Source organism: Palaemon carinicauda, chromosome 10, assembly GCF_036898095.1.
Source record: "Palaemon carinicauda isolate YSFRI2023 chromosome 10, ASM3689809v2, whole genome shotgun sequence".
In the NCBI taxonomy this organism is placed as follows: domain Eukaryota; kingdom Metazoa; phylum Arthropoda; class Malacostraca; order Decapoda; family Palaemonidae; genus Palaemon; species Palaemon carinicauda.
Genome location: NC_090734.1, coordinates 143454053 through 143476552, shown reverse-complemented (window position 1 = coordinate 143476552; position 22500 = coordinate 143454053). Strand labels below are relative to the sequence as shown.

Genomic DNA, 22500 nt, shown 5'->3' with positions numbered 1-22500 from the left:
AGTAGACAAAACTCAATTTTCATCTGACATAGATTTGCAATTCAGAATTTTTCCAAAGTTCCACACCTTGTCCACAGATGTCACTGTACTGTTTGTTGGAACTTTGGAACTTAACGGTAATTGGTAATGTCATTACGTTTTTGTAAACTCCTTGACTTTCTGCCTGCCGGTTGGAAGACGAATTCTTTGATCACGCTAAAAGACAGTCGCAGACGGTTGTGAAAGCTCATAAGTGTTTGAAGTGTCTTTGGTCTGAAGTTGAGTGTTGTGTTGGAAGTTCCTCGTCATTATTGGTGTTCCTGGTGAATTGGTTTGCAGGAAATATTCCTGGAAGGTAGGAATGTGGTACCCGTATTTCAATGTGTAATTTTGTCTTCTCTGTTTTTATTCTTAGGTTTACTGAGGGTTTTGAGTTTAACTAAATCTACTTCAACCGGAGAAAGAACTCAAATATTCAATGAATATTTTATCCGTCTAGACTCTAGATTGTAAACGGAGTCAGGAATTAATTGAAGGATTTATTAAAATTAAGAGTTTTTTTTTTCTTAGTGTTTAGCAATAGCATTAGGATGGGGTTTGGTAAAGAGGGATATGGGCATTTTGCTGTGGTTTATATGGTTGTATTAGTACTAGTTGCTTTAAACTTTTAGGATATCACTGATTAGCAGATCTTCAGGTCTCGGATAACTTTATTTTTTATTTTTCCTATGACTGGGTAATATTCTTGAATATTTTTTTTACTGTTTATTATAGTATTCTGTAATTATGAATATTTCGGATTAGGATTAATGACTGGAACAAATGCAGCGTCATTACATTTTGGGGATTCTACTTCGCTAATATTCGACAACTTACGCGGCGTTCTTGTTTGATTTCGCATTGATGGCCTTGAATAGAAAGATTTTCATCAGTCTGGTTGTCCTATGGAAATATTTGAATTACTGTTCGTGGCTGTTCTTTTAAACATGTAAATGTAATCTAAGTTATTTAAGTTTGATTAGTTTATTTCAGAGCCGCTTTAATAGTTTAATCTAAACTTGGTGGTTTTAAGTATTCAAGTAAAATGTGGGGATGTTGTATGTGTTGACGACTTCAACAACTAGACTTAACAACTAGACTTAATTCAACATAATTTAAATTATGCTAACATTTCATAGACTAGTTCATCCCTTAAACCTATTCACAGCCTAGTTGATCCCTTCTTAGTAAGTAAAAGGATTATTTTGCCCTAAAATGTTCAGTATTCTTTATTAAAAGATTAGTAAGTCAGAATATTGGAAGCTGGCAGAAATGTAGGTTACACTACTGTATAGCCTATTAAAGATATTTTTTAAAAGCGCATCTAGACGGCGAATTTAGATATTTATAGGCAATGAAAAATTTCCCAGACTTTACAATGAATTTTGATACAACTGGATCAATACTTGGGATGTTACTATCAAATCTTAGATAAGCTTGCTTAATTAAACGTAGTGGCCCTGCTATTAGTGCAAGCATTTAATGCTAAGCGAGCTTACGTAGGGCTTACGTATTTAGTGCAAGTGAATTTGCTGAACGTTTTAACATTGAATTATGAACTTTGAACTTTGATTTATTCATTTGAGTTAAATGCTTGTCCAAAATAAGGGTTTAGACCACATAGCAATATTTCCCTTACGACCCGTAGTTAATTTAGGTTTTAGTGGAGCTGAAATATTTTTAATTAACTTTTATGAAGTCTAATGATTTAGTCAACTTGTATAGACCAGTTAACTTTAACTGAAAACTGTGTGGGCAGTTTTTGATTGTATGTACATAGTTTACGATTTAGGTATATTTTTAGTTCTAGATTAGTGCTGTTTATTAAATGCATTTTAGTTTGAGAGTGAACTGCAACAATTTAGAGCAGCTTCTTGGAATTTGATTGAGAAGCTAAACGTAATGCCCCACCAATATAGAATATTCACTAAGATTGTCACAATTTACTTTGTTATAAGAATAAATTGAGGGAATAAAGGTGAACAGTCAGAGAACTGCATTGGCAGTGGTGGACAATGTAGGACACACCGTGAGGTGGGGATCAAATCCCTGTGACTGGACGTGTCCATCACCTTCGTTTCATCATAATTTATTCTAATCAAATTTGCCTTTGAGTGGAAAAAAAGATCCATATAACTAAGAATAAGGGGAATAAAGTAACTTTTTATCGGCTTGAAATATTGTCATTAAATTATTAAATCTTAACATTCAATGTGACTAGATTTTCGTAAGATATGCTGCAGCATTGTGAAAATTAGGTTTTACCAAAAACAATTTTGATAGTGAACTGTTAATTAGCCTCAAGGTATGCACGATATGGTCGAAGTTAACCGAATTAGTACTGTTCTATATGGCTTTTGTCTATAAATTTTATAGGATACTAAAACCCCCAGTGATAATTTTGATTAGTGGTTGGTCTGATTTGGCCGTTAGCGAGTTGAGAGGGTTAGGAAAGAACCGGCAGTTTAGGTACAAAACTTAAATGCTCTGACGGGCAGGTCCGAATACATTGAATGCTTAGTTTAATTTTTTTTTTTTTTTTTTTTTTTTGGATAAAGAAGTACTTGATAAAAAGGCGAGATTTTGTAATCTCTGAACATTTTTCTCCCGTTGTGCTTCTTAAGTTTTCTAGATTTTACTTTCGCTTTGTCATTTTTAATTTGAAACTAAACTATTCCTGAAACCAACCATGCAAAATAGATTTAGCAGATCAAATATAATTTTTATATTAGGTTATTTCCAGGTATTTTTAAGTGGTATACTTTCTACTCAGTTACGCTTTTGAACTTACTAAAAAATGAATATAAAAAGTTCAATGAATAAAATAACTTTGATTATCTGCTGATTTTTACAAAGTGTTTTTTGTAGTTATATAGGTTTTTACAAAGTGTTTTTTGTAGTTATATAGGTATTTCAAATTTCTATTCTGGTAATTTGAATGTATTAGGGTTAAGTTGATTACAATAAAGTTCGTGTGACGTAATGAAAGTTTATCATATCGTAATGGAAGTTTATCATACAAATAATTTTAACAAACTGCTGTTTCCGAAATGCCATGAAACATGTTTTATTTTAACATTGACAAAATAACTAACGCATGGGAAAATAGGCATAATGAATTAACTGGTTAACTTAATTTTCAAATTCAGGTTCGGGTGTTATGAACAATACGAAAAACTATAAGGGGGAGAGGACCAGAGCGAGAGCCAGAGAAGAGCCAACATCAGTGAGATTAAAAGTCCGCAGACCAGAGGAGAAGAAGAGTGAGAGTACCAGGAAGAAGAGGGAGTACCAGGAGAGGTGAAAGCCGCAGCCCAGAGGAGAAGAAGAGAGTGAGAGTACCAGGAAGAAGAGTAAGTACTGCGAAGAAGTAGAGAGAAAACCAGAAGAGAAGATGATGAGAGAGAGAGAGGAATGGAAGTACGAGAAGAGAAGAATGCCTTAAATAACTTTAAGCAAAATATTCGTATCCGTACAAGAAGAATTTAATAAAATTGCACGTTCTGACTACTGTTTATTTTATTATACTGTGTTGAGATATATTTACACGTTCTTGAAGCCTATTTTATATATAGTTCCAGTAGGTGTCTTGCTTGATGCAATGCTGATAAGATTCTTCTCACTGTAGATCCCCATTTGTCTGCTAATTAACCAATCATCCTTATCTGCAAGTTCCAGCATAAAAGTGTCTTGCTTGATGTAATGCTCTACATTGCGATTCTTTTTCCACTGTATACCCCCATTTTGTCTGCTAATCAACCAATCATTCTTCTTATCTGTAAGTTCCAACAAAAGTGTCTTGCTTGATGCAATGCTCTATATTACGATTCTTCTTCCACTGGATCCCCAATTTTCTGCTAATAATCCTTCGTATCTGCAGGAGAGAAAGTGAAACAAATTTTGTGTTGGCAACGTGATAAAATACAATTTGCTTTTTCGTTGCAATGCCATGGGAATAAATAATACTTCTTGGCATTACACAAACTTAGTTGTGGACTCTATACAGACAGTAAAATAGGTTAATTGCTTAAAAATCACTAACTGCCATTAACTTAACTGATTTCCACAATATTCAAAAAGGTCCACGGATAGAAAATTTTATAAGAATACGAGTAATTGCTTGATCTTAAATGGGTCAATATACTAAAGTTATAAAGTCAGGCGATACTGTGCTATTTATTTGCTTCATACGCATTTAACACTACTAACCTTTCCAGATATCTGCCTCCCCGTTAAAGACAGAACATCGCCAAACTTGTTAGTAGACCTACGCAGCTTTCAAACTTATCTGAAAGTCTTTACCAATGGTAAAGATATCGAAGCTGAAAATGGTACGTTAACATCAGCGTTACATTTCAAGCCCTGTAAGAGGACTTTCATTAATAAAGCTAAAATAATGTTATGAAAATTAAGAAAATATCCTGGTTAAGTATTTTGAAGAAAAAAGGCTATTGAAAGGGCTCCCATTAATTTAAAACAAACCTTAGTTTAAATGAAATACCTCGCTAAGTAAATACAGATTGAAAGGGCCCCAAATAACTAACCTAAAACTAAAGGTTGTTTAAAGAAAAAATTCCTAAGTAAACTTCTAAATTAACAAGTTTTAGGAAAAAAATTCTGGGTAAAGTATTCTTATTAGAAGGGCTCCCATTAATTAATCTAAACCTTAAAAGTAAAGTACTCCGCTTGATAGGTCTCCCATTACCTAATATAAAAGAATCTGAAACAAAATGCAGTTAAAAGAAAATATTCCTGGTTAACTAAGGTACACATTAAAGGGGCCCCCATCAATTAATCTAAAACAAAATTCAGTTAAGAAAGAAATTCATTGGTCAGTAAAGTATTTGATTAATGGGATCACTTTTAATCAATCTCAAACAAAAGGTAGTTTAGAAAAATAAAATTCGACTAAGTAAAGTATTCTGATTAAAATGGATCATATTCTAAAACAAAAGATTGCACAAGAACATTCCTAGTTCAGCAAAGTATTCCGAATTAAAGGGCTCAAATTAATAAAGACAAGGAAGTTTAAAAAAATAAAATTCCTGATTAAGTAAAATATTTGATAAGTATCCTATTAGTTAATCTAGAACAAAAATATAAATGAAAGTCCTGATTATGTATTCTGCTTAAAGGAAAATCTCATATCTAGACGACTGAATTACCTTAGGCCAGTAAAGTAAGATTACTAAATTGGAGAACTCCATGAAGATATTTTTATTCTATACGAGACAGGATCCGATTTTTAAACCAGACTGCAAAATGACTGTTCTGGTTGATAGTATGGAATGTAAGTCACTTAAATCATCCCTAATCTTAGGTGAGCAAACTTAGATAAATTTCATCATGATCGTACATTATCAAACTACTGAGGAATATAATTTTTCAGCCTCAACCTGCAGAACTACTTTGCCTTTTCAATCTACGCCACATTTAAAGAGACTGATAACTACGCCTCAGCATAGTACGTATACCGTTATACTAGTTTTCATACTGTTACTGTTATACTAGTTTTCACAACTTTAAAGAAAATAGAAATTCAAAGTTAGAGCTCTTGACATCCCTAAGATCTCTTGCAATACTGCCTTATCAGTCTATATATTTTCAAGAGCGGTAAATATCAATAATTTGAGCGTTCAAGAAAAATTTGCCCTTCAAATTCGCTTAGAAAACCAGCTGTTCATTATTACTTATCAGAATTTATTTTTAATATTTTACTACGATATTATTTGGGTTTAATTTATCAAAAAGAAATTTATATACCCATCTTAAAAATGGACCATCAATATGCGGTACTGTACTGAATGACAACCATAATTACAGAACTAAACAGTAAAGCGTTTACGCATTCCATTTGTCAACGTAGAATTATTACGAAGTATCAAGTTGCTTAAATTAGTTTCTTCTCAGGGAAGGCAGCTCCAATTTTGTCTGGCTAAGTTTAGCCTACTTTTAAAACCACTATAATCCTTCTAATGACATTACAATTCTCTCTTTTTCCTTAAAACTAACCTTTAAATACTCATTAAAATACTTAAACTAGATATTAAAAACAATAGCGTTCGATAGGCACCATGTAAACTTTCAGATTCTGTATGTCAAGTAGGAAGATTTGAGTTCTGACAAACGGGCAATAGTTTTTAAGTCTAACCATTTCACATTAAACTGAACACTGACGATTTATAGGTTAACTGATTGCACAAGTACTTTTTTCTAGGCAAAGATACAAAAGTAAATACTAAGATAAGTGATCATTTATTCACATTGATGAATATCAAGTCACTAGACAAGCCCTTGTCCTCGCTATGCATTTTATTAAACTCATCAAACACCAGCTGTCTGGTTCAACCAGCCAATAATTTCTCCTGTAACTTTTGTACTTCAGATTATTCAAATAAATTTCCTATTCCTAATTAATGTTGAGAAAAAAAAAAACAATAAATTTTACTTAGATTATACTTCAGCGCTACTCTTTACCCCTACTTGAATTATTAATTTATACTTTTTAAACTAATCTCTGGCGTGAACCTGGTAAATTTGCTGGGGTAAGCTACTCCCAAGAATCTGAAGCTTTTCAAACAAGTTAATGTTTGAACCTGGGCAAGATTTAGTACTCCGTAGAGCTGGCGTCAACAATCTAGAAATATATTTTTGATTACCAGACATTAAAATCAATTTCGTGAGAAAACAGGAACATGGCAAAATCATTCGTAAAATATAAACCAAATTCATAAAAAACTGGCTTTATTTCTTTAAACTTCCTTCAGGTTTTTACATCTCTTGTTAAATAAGCCTCGACAATGATTCAATCCAACAATTATTCAAAAAATAAAAAATCACAATAATTAAGTTCATAATACACTTATGATGATCTTCATTCTATGGATGTGGAATTCTGCAAACACTCACAAATGTAACAGAAGCCGCTATGAGATGAGAAGCTTTATTTCAAGTTTCTTCAAGTAGGCGGAAGGTGTTGGAAAAACAACCTGAAATAAAAGCATCATTAACGTATGCAATTCAAGGACTAAATCCTAACATTCAATGTTATGTAATTAGCCAATACGCAAAGCCGAAAGGTGCATATTAGTGAAAAACATCAAATTTTTACCATGGCAGCATAATTACTAGATTATGCGAATGTTATTAAAAACCCTTTTCCATTTCAAAAATCATACGTTTTAAGTCAACATGCTGAAAATTGATTTCACACATTCATTAAAAACTGATTCAATTTGTTACATAAGCTCTCGCTACTGGTGCCGTATCTTAAAAGCAAATTAGTCAAGACAAAATATCTAGTCAAAATGGGGCCAAAAAATAAGAAAAAAAAAACAATCCTCACAAGAAGCGCCCAAACACAAAGGCTCCTCACAAGAAGCGCCCAAACACACAGGCTCCTCACAAGAAGCGCCCAAACACAAAAGGCTCCTCACAAGAAGCGCCCAAACACAAAAGGCTCCTCACAAGAAGCGCCCAAACACAAAAGGCTCCTCACAAGAAGCGCCCAAACACAAAAGGCTCCTCACAAGAAGCGCCCAAACACAAAAGGCTCCTCACAAGAAGCGCCCAAACACAAAAGGCTCCTCACAAGAAGCGCCCAAACACAAAAGGCTCCTAACAAGAAGCGCCCAAACACAGAATCACTACAGTTTATAATTTAAGCAATTTTGTATTGAGCTATATTTTCTATTCTAGCTCCACGTGTTGCAGAAATACTTTACTAGTGAAAATGCAAAGGTGATTGCTAAGCCTTCAGTATAAGATTAATTTCTATTTTACCTTGATAAATAGTCCCTAGACAAGCCCCTGCCTTTTGTAAAATATTAAATACTAGTTGCCTGATTTAACGATGCCTTAATTTCCCAGGTATCTTTAATTCAAATTCTATAAATAAAATTTCGATTATTGAATTTGTTACAAGGCTTTTCCTTCGGATTTTTGTTCAGCTGTACTGTTTTTTTGGGCTACTTATTACTAAGCTTTTTGAACTTTTTATTCTCTGGCATTAACCTGGGCAAATTTACTGGCGTACTCGCTAAAACAATTCCTAGTTTGAACCTGGTTACACTGTTGGATTACTACTTTCGGAGCAAGTTTGACATTTAAGAATGTCAGTTACCAGATTAATTTAGCAAAATTACATTCAGTTATTTCGTGAGAACACGAGAGCATGGCAAAATCTTGAACAAAATTTTTAAAAGCTAGATTTAAAATCCTTTCAGGTATTTAAATTTCATCTTTAAATAAGCTTCAGCAATGGGTCAGCCTTTAAAAAAAAAGTTTATATACTTACAAGGATCTCCATTCTACGGTTGTGGAATCTTGCGAACACTCAATAGCTTAAACCACCTAATGTAGCAGAATGGTTTCTATAAGTAGGCTGTAGCGGTTCTACATCTAGGGAAAAAAAAATTCATTAATGAATGCATTCAAGGACTAGTTAAAAAAACCAACAGATTTAAAAAAAAAATATCTAATTTGCCACTAATACCCAAGACTACCTGGTGTAAATTGCACAAACATCTAACCTGTGTCCCCTAGCAGCATATGTGAAAGTACTAGCAAAATTTTCCATTTCAGAAACTACCCTTCTAAAGTTACTAAATGCTTTAAATTAATTTCTAATTTTTAAAATTACCATCTTTACATTTTCATAAAAACTCAAACAATTAGAATTTCTTAACATTTGTTACTTAAACAGCTTGCGCTACTGTTGCCATAATATATTAAAAGCCAATACAGTAGCCTTAAGTCTCCGTTCTTAATTAGGCTGTATGGCGAGAGTGGCAATGACCAATAAATTCAATGGTAAATATGGACGTAACAATCATCCTGGTTTTGAGCAATGCATCCAGAGTATGTAAAACTACTGGCGCCTCCCCAAAAATAGCCTCAATTACACCCCAAAAATAGTCCTCCAGGCAATTTGTCCCCCCCCCCCCTACTAGAGTAGGGTGGGAAAAATAAAACTACGAGGGGGCAAAAAAAAATGAGGCACTAAGTAAAGGCAAACTAAATATACACCAGTATTTTTTGCTTTGCTGAACTCTTATATCAAGTTAAAACGATTGCCTTAGAATGCCAGGTTACCGATATATTCGTGAAAATGACCAGTAATTTGATTACAAACTTGACTGACCATTGTCAAAAAAGTTCTAACACTAAATGACCTTACATGTCAAAATGGAGGAACATTCAAAGCAGTTTAATGGCTAATAACTGATTTAATAAAGCTAACTAGTTTCACTGTTCCTCAAATCCCTCTTAACCATATTCAACCAAAGTAGTACATCCAACAGCCAACTGTGTAAAGAGGACTAAGAGACCTGCCTTTAGATGCAAACCTATTATAGTTTTGACAAGCCAAAACGTTGCAGATAGCCAAAGGTTTAAATTGTGGTTAAGTGAATTTGCTTTGCCTCCACCTTCGCGCTCATCGAGGGCCAAAGTTCTTCACTTTAAAGACTGTCGAGATTAATGTCAGGAAGTTTCCCATCCAGTTACCTAATATTATTATGTGTGTGGCTTGTACAAGATTATGTCACAACAATAAATGCATCCTATTCCCTTATCACAAACAAGATGGCTAAACATGGTAAATATAGCTTTTAATATCTAGCTAAATACTTCAACAAATGCATGCTATTCCTTTATCACTTAAAACAAGATGACTAACAAATTTCTTATAACAATGAATATTGGGGCAAACTCCTGCGTTTTCCTTCGTCCCATAAAAAAAGAAAAAAGAAAAATGAGATATTTTGGTAGAAAACTGGTTTTAGGGTGAAAAACTCCAAAACCTAGCTAATCGCACAAATATTTATAAAAAAAAAAATGGAAAATGATCGTTGTTACAATATAAGCGGAAGTGGCGTGAAATTAGGTAATATCAATTACTGTACCTGTAATATATCACTTCCATTGAATTTTCTTAGCTCTGTAGAGGATGTTTCACTCAAACATTTCATTGCTCCTGTTCTGGCGAATTGTACATTAATGTGCTGCATATGTTACTAAAGCAGCGTAATTACCTATAATTTATATCTTATCCCTCAAAAGGAATTTGCTCCGCCATGGTTCTCTTCGTTAGCAAATAAATTACCTCATTACATCTAGAAAACGGTACATAGATATGGTATGCTATACGCCTATGTGGGCCTATTTCTAGAAATATTTACTTTCAGATCAAGCCCTATCCGTAGATTGTACGGATCCATATAAACAATAAATAACCGCAAGAGTAAATTCCAATGAATTTATAAGATTTAAATCCTCTCTGGTATACAACTAGTGACTAGTCACTAGAACTGAAGCAGAAGGGAGGGGGAATGGGTAGTTTTAAAACAACCCGGAAGCTTATGCATAAAATACTTTGAAGCTCAATTACTCCAAAAGGCTAAATAATTTCGTCTTAAAACAAAACATCTGTCAAGTGAATGCAAACAACGCACGTCCAGTAACCCATCAGTCTCCCAAAACTTGGAAATGGACAAAATTTATATTTTAGTTATTAAATCCGTTGTCATGACCAGCTCGTCAAAAATACCAAAATAGTCAGCACAGTTAATTTCTTATACTGAATTCCAGTTCCGCTAGAAAATCAAAGTCCAACAACCTTAAGTCGTATTAAATTCTACATATATGGCGTTAAATGAATTTGAACAGAAATAGCTACATTTATTCAAAAGCCACTTCACTTATCCCAGGTGCCTTAGATTTACTAATTTTTCAAGCCTTAAGACTATTTGACCTCTTTAGGCCTATTTTGCAAAAAAAGGTTATTCCTCACTCAAGTGCTCCCATAGAAAATTTATCTGATCAAAATAGATTGAATTGGAAAAAAGTATTTAGTTTGATCATATATCAAAATAAGTCACGACTTCAGGTAACTTCCATACGAGGAAAGGTCTCCATTGAAACATGAAAAATTAAAAGGAAGTTTAAGAAACTCTGCAAATTAGATAAAATTATATTGAAAGTCACTTAAGATTAATTTTTTTGAAGTTAATAAGTTCCTATTGACAAGATTTCGCTTAATATACTTCGTCATTAATCTAATTTCCAGTTTACGCCATAACTACTTGAGACATTGAGATAAAGATTTTATCTACAAATCGATACTTCGAAAAGATTAGCATTTGAAATTTGAGAGAGGCTCCCCCAACCCCGGGGGGGGGGGGGAACGAAGTAAAAGTCAGCTTTGTGGTAGGAGGGGGGAGAGGTACTTAAATTACAAGAATGCAGTCTAACCTACACAACCACAAACCAAATTGCAGTTCCGTCTGACTCTTTCATACACACCCTTCCCTGCCCTAAGTTGAATTAGAAAACCTTCAATAACCCCCTACGCACTTTGCTTAAAGAACAAGTTCTAGATTAAGATTTGATCATTAGAGAAAAATCTACAAATATTTAGCATTTAGACCATCCACAACGCTTACCATAAATTTAAACTACAGAATAGCAATTTCTTTGGTTTTGGGAAAACAAGGCCATCGGACTTGAACCGTAAACTTACTGAAGCAGGAAAATTGAAGCATATCACGCGTAAAAATCAAAGTCACACGCACGCATCATTTTTTTTAATTCCGCATATATTACTGAATCATTGAATTTCATAAAATTAATATAGGCAACACAAGTTTCCTCGTTCCAACTATATAAAAATCACTTAGAAGTTGCATTAAACCACAATGCATCGCTAATAATCAGACCAAGCCCTATGACCCCGTCCTGATCAAGTTAAAATCCGCAACCATCGTATATCGGCAAATACATGGAATATCCAGAAAATATTAAATAGTTTCCCGTATTGATTAGCCTAGGATTATCCTAGGAAATATTTGAGTATTGTTTTAAGTTTTGATGAATAAAGGATACTTCAAAGTCTTGCCAAATACACGAACCATATATTTTTCCTACTTCTATCGTGTGTTCTCTCCATTTCTGATATAATATTGGGGCAAACTAGTAAGCAATTCTGTTTTCCTACACCCCCCCCCCCCCTTTACACAAAGGATGGAAAGTTCATGATGTTAATTTGTAGCCAAATACTTTTAACCCCATATTTTACTACTTGATATCTTGTGATTTTGTGTGTATCTGACCATGATTATTGCGGCTAACCACAGTTTTTAGACTTTTATAAAAGTATGGGAGACCAAGTGGGTTTTTGGGAGGGTAAATGCCAAATAAATTAGTGATTTACAACTAAAATGGTCAGATACATAATCTCAAGATAACCAGATTGAAAAATATGTAGCACGCATAATATCAATGGACCATAAATTTAAGTTATGATTGAATATTTCCTTTTTGAAAGGAAACAAAAACCTCAGCTAATCTTCAGAGTTCCAACCTAACCTAGGAGGCTACGGGGGGTGGGAGTTATGCAACCCCTGCGACCCCTTTCGTCTGCCGTATCCTTAACTATCCACTCTTCATACTGCCATATCCTTACCCAACTTTTAAACTGCCATATCCTTAGCTTAAACTAATTTATCTCACCCCTGTGTTTACCTCCCAAACGGCTTCACTTTTGGCAAGGTAACTCAATATTTCGTAAACTGTAGGCATTATTTACAGTAATCCTTACCTGAAGGTCAGGAAATCTAAGGATTAAGGTCCTCTGTAGGTGTCGGGGAACAAAACTCATCAGATGGGTGGGGGTACAATTTGGCGTCTTGAAGCAAGAAATGATGCAAGCTCTCCGACCATTTATGCTGGTGAAATAAAAGATTATTAGTTTGACAATTAAAATGAAAGTTTAAATACAAATTTTACCTGGTGAATAAAGCAAAAGCTTTAAATAAAAATTTTTCGTATCCCACCACTGAAAAAACTAAATCTAGCCAAAACCTCTCGATGTTTAGGGTATATATCTTACTTTGGAGCTACAAAATGTGCTGAATGATTGACAGATTTTTACACCCTTCAGTGGCAAAATCTTAATCCTTCTACGAATGACTATAGTGCACTTGTTAATTTCCTGGTTTATTAGACAAAGGTACAATATTTTCTAGGTCTCACTCCACGCCTCTAAACACCCCTACACCATCTAAAGGTCTACCTTTGTTGTATTTGGGCCTCCAAATTTTGATATATTCACTTCGACAAAGCCAAGCTCATAAATAGCCGGTTAGGAATTTAAAATTATTTTGGAACAATAAGACCTACAATTAGTCAGTTTGTAATGTCCGGCCAGTCATAGGTAATAGTGTCGTGCATAAAGGACATTTGAAGGAAAAGACTGGCGAAAAGGAGTAATTCACACCGCTAAACGGCAGCCTTCTCAGTTTCGTTTTAGTGGAATATTAGTTAAGCAATTGGTACTATTAGACCTCTGCAAATACAATATTTTGAATCCCTTATACTACTGGCGGAAACTAACAGATTTTACATTAGTTTTTGTTCATTTTGTTCTCTTGACAGGCCACAGCAGGCCTTTTCCCATCTAGCAGTTCAGAAGGCTTTTCCATTTAGCAGGTCAGAAAAACATTGGTGGTAATTGTTCGAAAATGATGGGCCCAACCTTTTATATTGTGTATGATCATAAATAATTGTCATGTCGATAATGAAATATGTTAGGGTAGAAACTTGTGTCAAGTTTAGCCAGATCACTGGAAATGGCTGAAGCGTGAAGCTACAATTCACCCGTCAAGAGAATTCATCAGTAAGTTTGTACAATTGATAACGCCGAAATACTAACTCATGAAGCTAACTTGCCTACCGAAACCACCTGCTTGCAGGACATATGATCAATGAGAATGTTTAACAGCACGAGAAGCGAGCTACGACAGAACAAACACCAATTAGCTCTTAAGTATTTTTAATACGATAAACTGCTACGAATGACAGAAAATGGGATGGAAAATCACGTATTCATGTCCCCAGAAGCAATGGGAAACAATTTAAAATGTTTTGACGATTTCATTATCATTACTGTTTTCATAAAGAATCTTTTAACTTTTTTTCATGATGTCTCGAGGAAACTGTTAAAAAGCCAACTCATATTTAGTCTGGTACACTATATTTTCAGGCGTTTCAAGATTAATTTATTACAATACCTAGTATAAAGCCATTTATTCAGTTATAATAGCCGACTAATAAAATTATTTCCTCCAGAAATCAAGACACCACAGAATGCATTAAAAACAGCAATATATATTTTTGCAGCTTCCTTTCGAGTAAGGACACTTAATCAGTTACGAAAAACTCCATGCACAACGCTTTTCCTTATTAGCAACCTTGACTGATCTATTAAAAGGCCGATGATTAACTCGAGACCCAAAGAGCTTTCAGCTGCCACTAGGAAGGGCATTGTACGGTTTTTAGGAAGTCATTTTGTAACTGAAGAGGGCAAGTATACGTTCCCGGAAGGTCAGTTTGTTGAAAGCTGATGGGTAAGTCATTCCTAAAACAAGCTCCATCAAGCAATTTAAACACTCACTAATCTGTACTTTAATTATGATCCAACTTCCATTAATCACAGAAATACCAAACTACCCAATATTTCCACTTACATATCTAATTTCAATTACTCTAGAAATTAATGTATGTTTACCAAATTAAGGGGGGGGGGGGGGATCAGGAGAAGTCAGATTTTGGGTGGAGAAACAAATCAATGATTTTGCAACAAAAATGGTAAAAGATGAATAATAAAGCTAACCAGTTGGAAAAATTACATGGTTCATGCAAGTGGCTGGAAATTGAAGCATCTTAATTACCTACAACATATCTCGCCCCTTTGATAATGTTCGCTCCGCCTGGCTCGCTTCGCTCGTAAATATAGAATCTTGCTGCTCCACTGTTCTAGCAAGAAGTACATTGATGTGCTGTGAGCACAATACCCATGGGTCTATATCTTAAATTACCAATAATTTGCGCAAGTTCCTCAAATTATTTTTGCTCTTTCGTGCTTAGCTTCGCTCCCAAATAAAAATTTCCCTTCTCTGTTCTGGCAACAATTACATGAATGAGCTGCGAATAACAATAATGTGGGTTATTTCGGTGATTATTTTTATTCAGAAGAATACCTACACAAAAAAAAAATGCCTACAAAAAAAAAATTTCAAATTTCAATCAAATTCTCGGTAAAAATTTACTATTCTCAGAAGTATTTCAGTAAAATAAAGGCGATCGTAGTTTTACCATATCTTGTTATTTTATCTTACGGGTTGGTAAATTATCAGGTTTTAAAAACTAAAGGCCAGACATCATTAGATTTTTAGTTTTTTACGGCAAATTTGTAACTATATACAGAAGAGTTTTCAATAACACCCGAAAAACAGTACATTAATAAATTACCTACTTTGTACTTTCCTTTTGGATAGGTCTGCTGGAGACATGCTGGAGCTGACAGGGAATGGGAGAAGATGGCTGGTGTATGATATACGAAAACTTTTGCATAATATTTAGAAGATCATACTTAGTTAAAAAGGCCAGATAATGATTTAAGTCAAATACATAGCAGCTGTCAAAAACGAATGCAAACTTTACTGTCTCAAGAGTAAATGGACTTAAAACGAACAATTTAATCGATAATTAAGTTTAGTTATGCCACAGCCACAATCAGAAAAAGGCCAAACTAGTTAGAAGTTCTGTCTTACAGCGTATTTGTTTCTCTAGAAACTGATTTAGCATTAACCATAAATTTTATGAAAAATAAAATTCTTTGGTTCCAATTCTCCCTGTATGATTAACAAATATTTAAACAACGCTTTAACACAACCGTTAGTTGATGCTATAGATTAAACAGCTATATTTGAACCCATCATTTCTTATACAAACGACAAAACACCAAAATGAGTAGAGCTTCAAATCACCACGAAAATACCAAACGTACCACTGCGAGCGATATATCCACTGTCCACCAGTCACCTATCAATACTTTTACTATATATGAAATCCTACCTGTATTATAATGCACATTCGCAAAATCTCATGGATCCAAGTTGGAAAAAATGCAGTTGCCTCTGTTCGACCATCCAGAAATTTAGGATGAAGTTACATAACTATCAGCAGATAAACCTTTTGAAGAGCTACATGCGGTGTTGGATCTCAAAGAGTTCATAAAATCATTAAATGCCTACCTAAAACAAAAGTTACATTGCCAGGGTAACTTAAATTAGAGACATTGGCTGATTCACTGCCATGCAAACATCGTTAAACTAATTTAACCAAATCTAGAGGCTCATACAAAAATAGGTTGTACAATCTAAGTAAAGCTGTCACCTTGAAATTGATTTAAATTTAGTTCCACGCAATTTAATTTCTCCAGAAATTAAATTAACCAAAAGCAACATTCTGCTTTGAACACTTTAACCCACTTCAAGTTTACGCTGAAATTTTAGTTCCTACAAAATTGGAATATTAATCACATTCTAATCGGAGTATAATTTTATACAAGAGACATCCGTAACATCCAACGCGGCTTCAGACAACCCACACATTGAGCTTAAAAAAATTTACCGGCGATAACATTTTGAATAAACTTCGGGAGAAAAACTTAAAACTATAACCTACAAACCACAAAAGCCTATTACATGTGTATTAAAAAACCCTGAAAAAGGAAAAAGTATCCGCTACGCTGAAGTGGGTATATCACTTCCAAATGCCAACTTTAACACTAACCTTGAAAACTAATTGCACAAATAAATTACCTTTAACAATCTTCCAAGTGTACAAATGGATCAAGACAATGCCAAGAGACTTGCCGTAAAAACCAAGTCACTCCCCGTAGACCAGTCACTTAAGAAAAGGCTGCCGACAAATCGGTGAAGTCCGATCATACCTAATGCAAACGTACACTCCCTGCTTGGCTGAGCAAGAAACAAGGACTCTTTAGGATGGCAATGTCGCTTCCAGTACACTTTACGTCACAGCAAGAAAAGCTGTGCCATCTGTTGGTAACAAAAGTAAACACGAAAAAACGGAAATAACAATAGAATATACTGTCTAAAATGATCCACTGCATTTACAAATATTTCCAAAAACAGGGTATATGGCACATTTTCTTGTTGTCATTTTCTCTTACATTACATATGATTTAAAACCAAAAATGCATATTTAGTTTAAATTTATGTCCTAAGGAGGCTTGATATATAATACGATGAGATTTATTTGCTGCTTTGAGACTTCATTTTTCCTTTTCGAAGAAGTAAGCAAAAAAAAAAAGAAATGTATCTGAATACTTAAAATGTATCTGAATATTTATACAACAATAAAAACTGGATACATTTTCAGAGCATAATTTGGTTAGGAGCAATTACAATGAAAACTTAATTAATTATTTCTAATTTCCAGAAAAAAAAAAACTTAACGAAAGTTTAAAAGGAAGTTTAGCTGGCAAATGCAATTTAATTTCTGCTGAATTACCGGTTGCACCTTGTAATATGAACGTATTACAACCGTAAAAGTTTCTCATTCAATTTCAGCATGACTGACTCTCTCTTTAGGCCCAAATACACTTCCAATCACATACATACATACATATACCAAAGGCACTTCCCCCAATTTTGGGGGGTAGCCGACAACAACAAGAAACAAAACAAAAAGGGGACCTCTACTCTCTACGTTCCTCCAGCCTAACCAGGGACTCAGCCGAGCTCAGCTGGTACTGCTAGGGTGCCACAGCCCAACCTCCCACATTTCCACCACAGATGAAGCTTCATACTGCTGAGTCCCCTACTGCTGCTACCTCCGCGGTCATCTAAGGCACCGGAGGAAGCAGCAGGGCCTACCGGAACTGCGTCACAATCGCTCGCCATTCATTCCTATTTCTAGCACGCTCTCTTGCCTCTCTCACATCTATCCTCCTATCACCCAGAGCTTTCTTCACACCATCCATCCACCCAAACCTTGGCCTTCCTCTTGTACTTCTCCCATCAACTCTTGCATTCATCACCGTCTTTAGCAGACAGCCATTTTCCATTCTCTCAACATGGCCAAACCACCTCAACACATTCATATCCACTCTAGCCGCTAACTCATTTCTTACACCCGTTCTCACCCTCACCACTTCGTTCCTAACCCTATCTACTCGAGATACACCAGCCATACTCCTCAGACACTTCATCTCAAACACATTCAATTTCTGTCTCTCCATCACTTTCATTCCCCACAACTCCGATCCATACATCACAGTTGGTACAATCACTTTCTCATATAGAACTCTCTTTACATTCAGGCCCAATCCTCTATTTTTTACTACTCCCTTAACTGCCCCCAACACTTTGAAACCTTCATTCACTCTCTGACGTACATCTGCTTCCACTCCACCATTTGCTGCAACAACAGACCCCAAGTACTTAAACTGATCCACCTCCTCAAGTAACTCTCCATTCAATATGACATTCAACCTTGCACCACCTTCCCTTCTCGTACATCTCATAACCTTACTCTTACCCACATTAACTCTCAACTTCCTTCTCTCACACACCCTTCCAAATTCTGTCACTAGTCGGTCAAGCTTCTCTTCTGTGTCTGCTACCAGTACAGTATCATCCGCAAACAACAACTGATTTACCTCCCATTCATGATCATTCTCGCCTACCAGTTTTAATCCTCGTCCAAGCACTCTAGCATTCACCTCTCTCACCACTCCATCAACATACAAGTTAAACAACCACGGCGACATCACACATCCCTGTCTCAGCCCCACTCTCACCGGAAACCAATCGCTCACCTCATTTCCTATTCTAACACATGCTTTACTACCTGTGTAGAAACTTTTCACTGCTTGCAACAACCTTCCACCAACTCCATATAACCTCATCACATTCCACATTGCTTCCCTATCAACTCTATCATATGCTTTCTCCAGATCCATAAACGCAACATACACCTCCTTACCTTTTGCTAAATATTTCTCGCATATCTGCCTAACTGTAAAAATCTGATTCATACAACCCCTACCTCTCCTAAAACCACCCTGTACTTCCAAGATTGCATTCTCTGTTTTATCCTTAATCCTATTAATCAGTATTCTACCATACACTTTTCCAACTACACTCAACAAACTAATACCTCATGAATTACAACACTCATGCACATCTCCCTTACCCTTATATAGTGGTACAATACATGCACAGACCCCTGTGGCCGCGGGGGCATAAAACAATTAGAATAGCGCCAACGTTATCCCTGCGTGTCGTAAGAGGCGACTAAAAGGGACGGGACGAGGGGGCTGGGAACCCCCTCTCCTGTATAGAAAATCCTGTGAGACAGCAACTTCCAATCACGACTCTACAATATCCGTGTTTATGCAAGCATATCCTTTGTGAGTGGGAGTGATTGAGTACTTGCAAACACTCAATCACAGCAACTCATAACGGATATGCTTCCACAAACACGGGTGTTATAGAGTCATAATTGACAGTGTATTTTGGGCTTTATAATTCAAGATTATCTTCGGGTATTCCTATTTACTGTGAGAGCAGATAATTTCCCCGACGCAGAGACAACAGAATTCAATTCTTACATTATTATTGAGTAAACAGGTAATAAATAACTTTGAACATGAGCATGAGAAGCAAAATATAAAAATAAATAATTGAGACGAGATCAGTGATAACAAACAAGACAGTTAAAAAAAAAAAAAAATGTGCGCCTTCTGTGGCCCATAATATTACGAAATTAAAAGGGAAAAAAAAGCATTTCTTGTTCAAGCAAACTATCTATAGAAGAGATCAATCTGTTTATTAAGATAACTTATTATATAAAGACTAATTCAAAACGTCAGCCGTCGTAATATACACAATTTAAATTTCTTAAACAAAGAAAACTTCCATAGTGACGTCACGATGACGTTATTACCCGAGTAGCCAAGATTCAGCGCATAAAAGTCACGTTTTCTTTCTAGTTTGTGAATAATGAGAAGGAAACTGCCTATGTAATGAACAATAAAAACTACTCTAGCTCTTATAAATGAAGATTTTCGAAGCATTCTATTTCACTGGATTCTAAAGCGATTGCTCTTAGATAATTGTTAGTATAGTCAAAGAATAATTTCTTTTTTTAATAATGCATAAAACGGTAATTGCTTTCCCAAAGACGAAGTGTGAATAGCCTGCCAAAAGAAATACAATTAAAATAAGAACCTTTTTAGATCATATATCTATTCATCCAGTGATGATACTGTATTTGCCATTTAAGAAAATCGTTAGCATAAAAAAGGAAATTTTCGTGAAGAATTTTGATCTTCGAAAAATTTTGATCTTTGAAGAATTTTGATCTTGGATTATGATTTCACTACTCTCCTTTACTCGAAGGGTTAGCTACCCTCTATTGAAAACAACTCCCTTGTTTTAATATAAATTATTAATTTCAAGAACATTATGTTTTCACAAATTTTTTATATAATTCGAGCCTAGTTATAAAGCGAGGACCAGATGATTGTCTCAATGTGTGGCAATAACAGAGTCGAGCGCCACAAGAATATAATTAAAGGGATCTAAATTTTAAAGAATTATCTTTAATTTCGGTTTGTGAGATCCCCTAAAGACTACAGCATCTTGAGTTCTGTCACTCTGAGTTTAGAGACTATATAAGTACTCTCTCATAGAGTCTATATAGTACAGAATTTTGAAGCTAAACCGACGCTTGATAATAGAATTGTCGAAAATTCATTGATTTTCACTCTTTAATTAATTACTAATTAGTGAGATAGAATTTTGAAAAAAAAATAATGCTCAAAGAGTCGATAGATAATACCCATAGAATGTACCTACCACGTGTCATGACGAAAAAAAAAAATGAGTGTACAAGAACTAACATGAGTTAATAGGCCTTCAGCCTGTAAGAAAAATAAATAATATAGGAAAGGAACTACTCTCTCTCTCTCTCTCTCTCTCTCTCTCTCTCTCTCTCTCTCTCTCTCTCTCTCTCTCTCTCTCTCTCTCTCTCTCCTAGCAGTGTAACGGTCACTACTCTAAGCTCTAAATCTGAGGGCCATGAGTTCGACTTTCCAACTTGAGCCTGGCAGAGAGACGAATGGAGAGATGCAATGGAATCCATTATACTCTTTTTGACCTATGCGGTGAGTAATGGAGTTATGTACAGCTGGACACAGGAGTTCCTGGCATACCTGGCTCCGAAGAAGTACACTCTGTCACACCCTTACTTAGCGGTGAGTAACCAAACATAGTGAAGGGTTAAATAGCAAAGGTGATGGGTAGGGCTAAACACAATAATTCGCCGGGCAGTAAAGGTGTGACTGGGTGCACGTCCTCGGAGCGAGATGTACAAGGAAATCATGTTTCCAACTGTACTTCGTTATTCATCGGTTGTGGGTCGTAGATAGGGAGAAAGAAGAAAGATAAACGAAGAATGAGAACTACGTGTGATCTTTGTTCTGTCAAAATGGGTGTAACCATTTATATGACTCTCTCTCTCTCTCTCTCTCTCTCTCTCTCTCTCTCTCTCTCTCTCTCTCTCTCTCTCTCTCTCTCTCTCTCTCTCATGTATTCAATGACAAAATCCAAATCCAGATATAAAAGCACAACGAACAGCCCATGAAGAAAATCTATTTTGCAATGATTTTCCTGGCAACTAATATAATTAACAAACGGCAAGTTTTTCAACCGTCCATCAACCTCACTGGTACAGAATATGGCTTCATATCTCTCTCTCTCTATCTCTCTCTCTCTCTCTCTCCTTTTTTTTTAGAACTGTCTTAGTTTATTTTATTGCCTGTACGTATTTTTATATACTTACTTATTGATAATTTATGACTATTTGGATTTCTATTTGAAGCTCATTTTACCTATGACTGCCTACTTTTATACATAGTTTCAAATAGTTTCCTATGGTATCTATATTGTTGCTATTTTTTAATGATTTTGATATTCTTAACCTATACCAAGTTTTATGTATGAGTTAGATTCAAATGTTTTATACTGATATGGCTACTTATGTAGAATACCCAATGTACAATTGGAAATAAAGGATTATTATTATTATTACTCTCTCTCTCATTTTAGGGAATGCTTTACAACCTCAACAGGAATGTTAGAATCATGGTAGTTAAAGTGATAACTATTTTTTTTCTTTCTCTCTCTCTCTCTCTCTCTCTCTCTCTCTCTCTCTCTCTCTCTCTCTCTCGTGATAAGAGAGTATTGATTCTGTTGTAGAATTCATTGCCATTTTATTTACCTCTTATTTGATACAAAGATGTTTTACAACTCTGATATTTTAAAGTAACTATTAGCAGTGATTATTATTAAGTAACAGCGACCTTCCATTATGCTCACCGTTGAAGGTCTAAAATCGTTAGCTAGATAAGTTTATGTCAAACATTGCATACAGTACTGGAAAATTAATTAGTCCTAAACACCTTTTTTCGTAGTAGATCAATTTATAGTATTAATTTATCAGTATTTTCGAAGACTGGCAGATTTAGAAAATATTTCCCTCAATGAATTTTATCGTCTAATTTTTTGGTAAATCTGGAATATAAATCATGACCAATGGTCTTCTGAA

General features: G+C 35.0%; 2 long non-coding RNA genes across 5 annotated transcripts in view; one reads left to right on the top strand and one right to left on the bottom strand.

Moving 5' to 3' along the window:
* Positions 1–3817, top strand: part of LOC137648859 (uncharacterized) — a 3967-nt gene extending 150 nt beyond the window's left edge. The window contains exons 1-2 of the long non-coding RNA XR_011045724.1: positions 1–334; positions 3168–3817. The exon at positions 1–334 is cut by the window's left edge and continues 150 nt beyond it. This is a non-coding gene — a long non-coding RNA (uncharacterized lncRNA). The remainder of the gene's footprint in view (positions 335–3167) is intronic.
* Positions 1–22500, bottom strand: part of LOC137648858 (uncharacterized) — a 176961-nt gene that overhangs the window by 144928 nt on the left and 9533 nt on the right. The window contains exons 3-8 of one of the 4 annotated variants that reach the window (XR_011045721.1): positions 16683–16922; positions 12617–12743; positions 8315–8418; positions 6928–7007; positions 4228–4380; positions 3520–3892 (exon numbers count right to left, since the gene is read on the bottom strand). This is a non-coding gene — a long non-coding RNA (uncharacterized lncRNA). Of the gene's footprint in view, positions 1–3519; positions 3893–4227; positions 4381–6252; positions 7008–8314; positions 8419–12616; positions 12744–16682; positions 16923–22500 lie in introns of those variants that run through there. The other 3 variants (XR_011045722.1, XR_011045723.1, XR_011045720.1) reach the window with 3 other exon arrangements.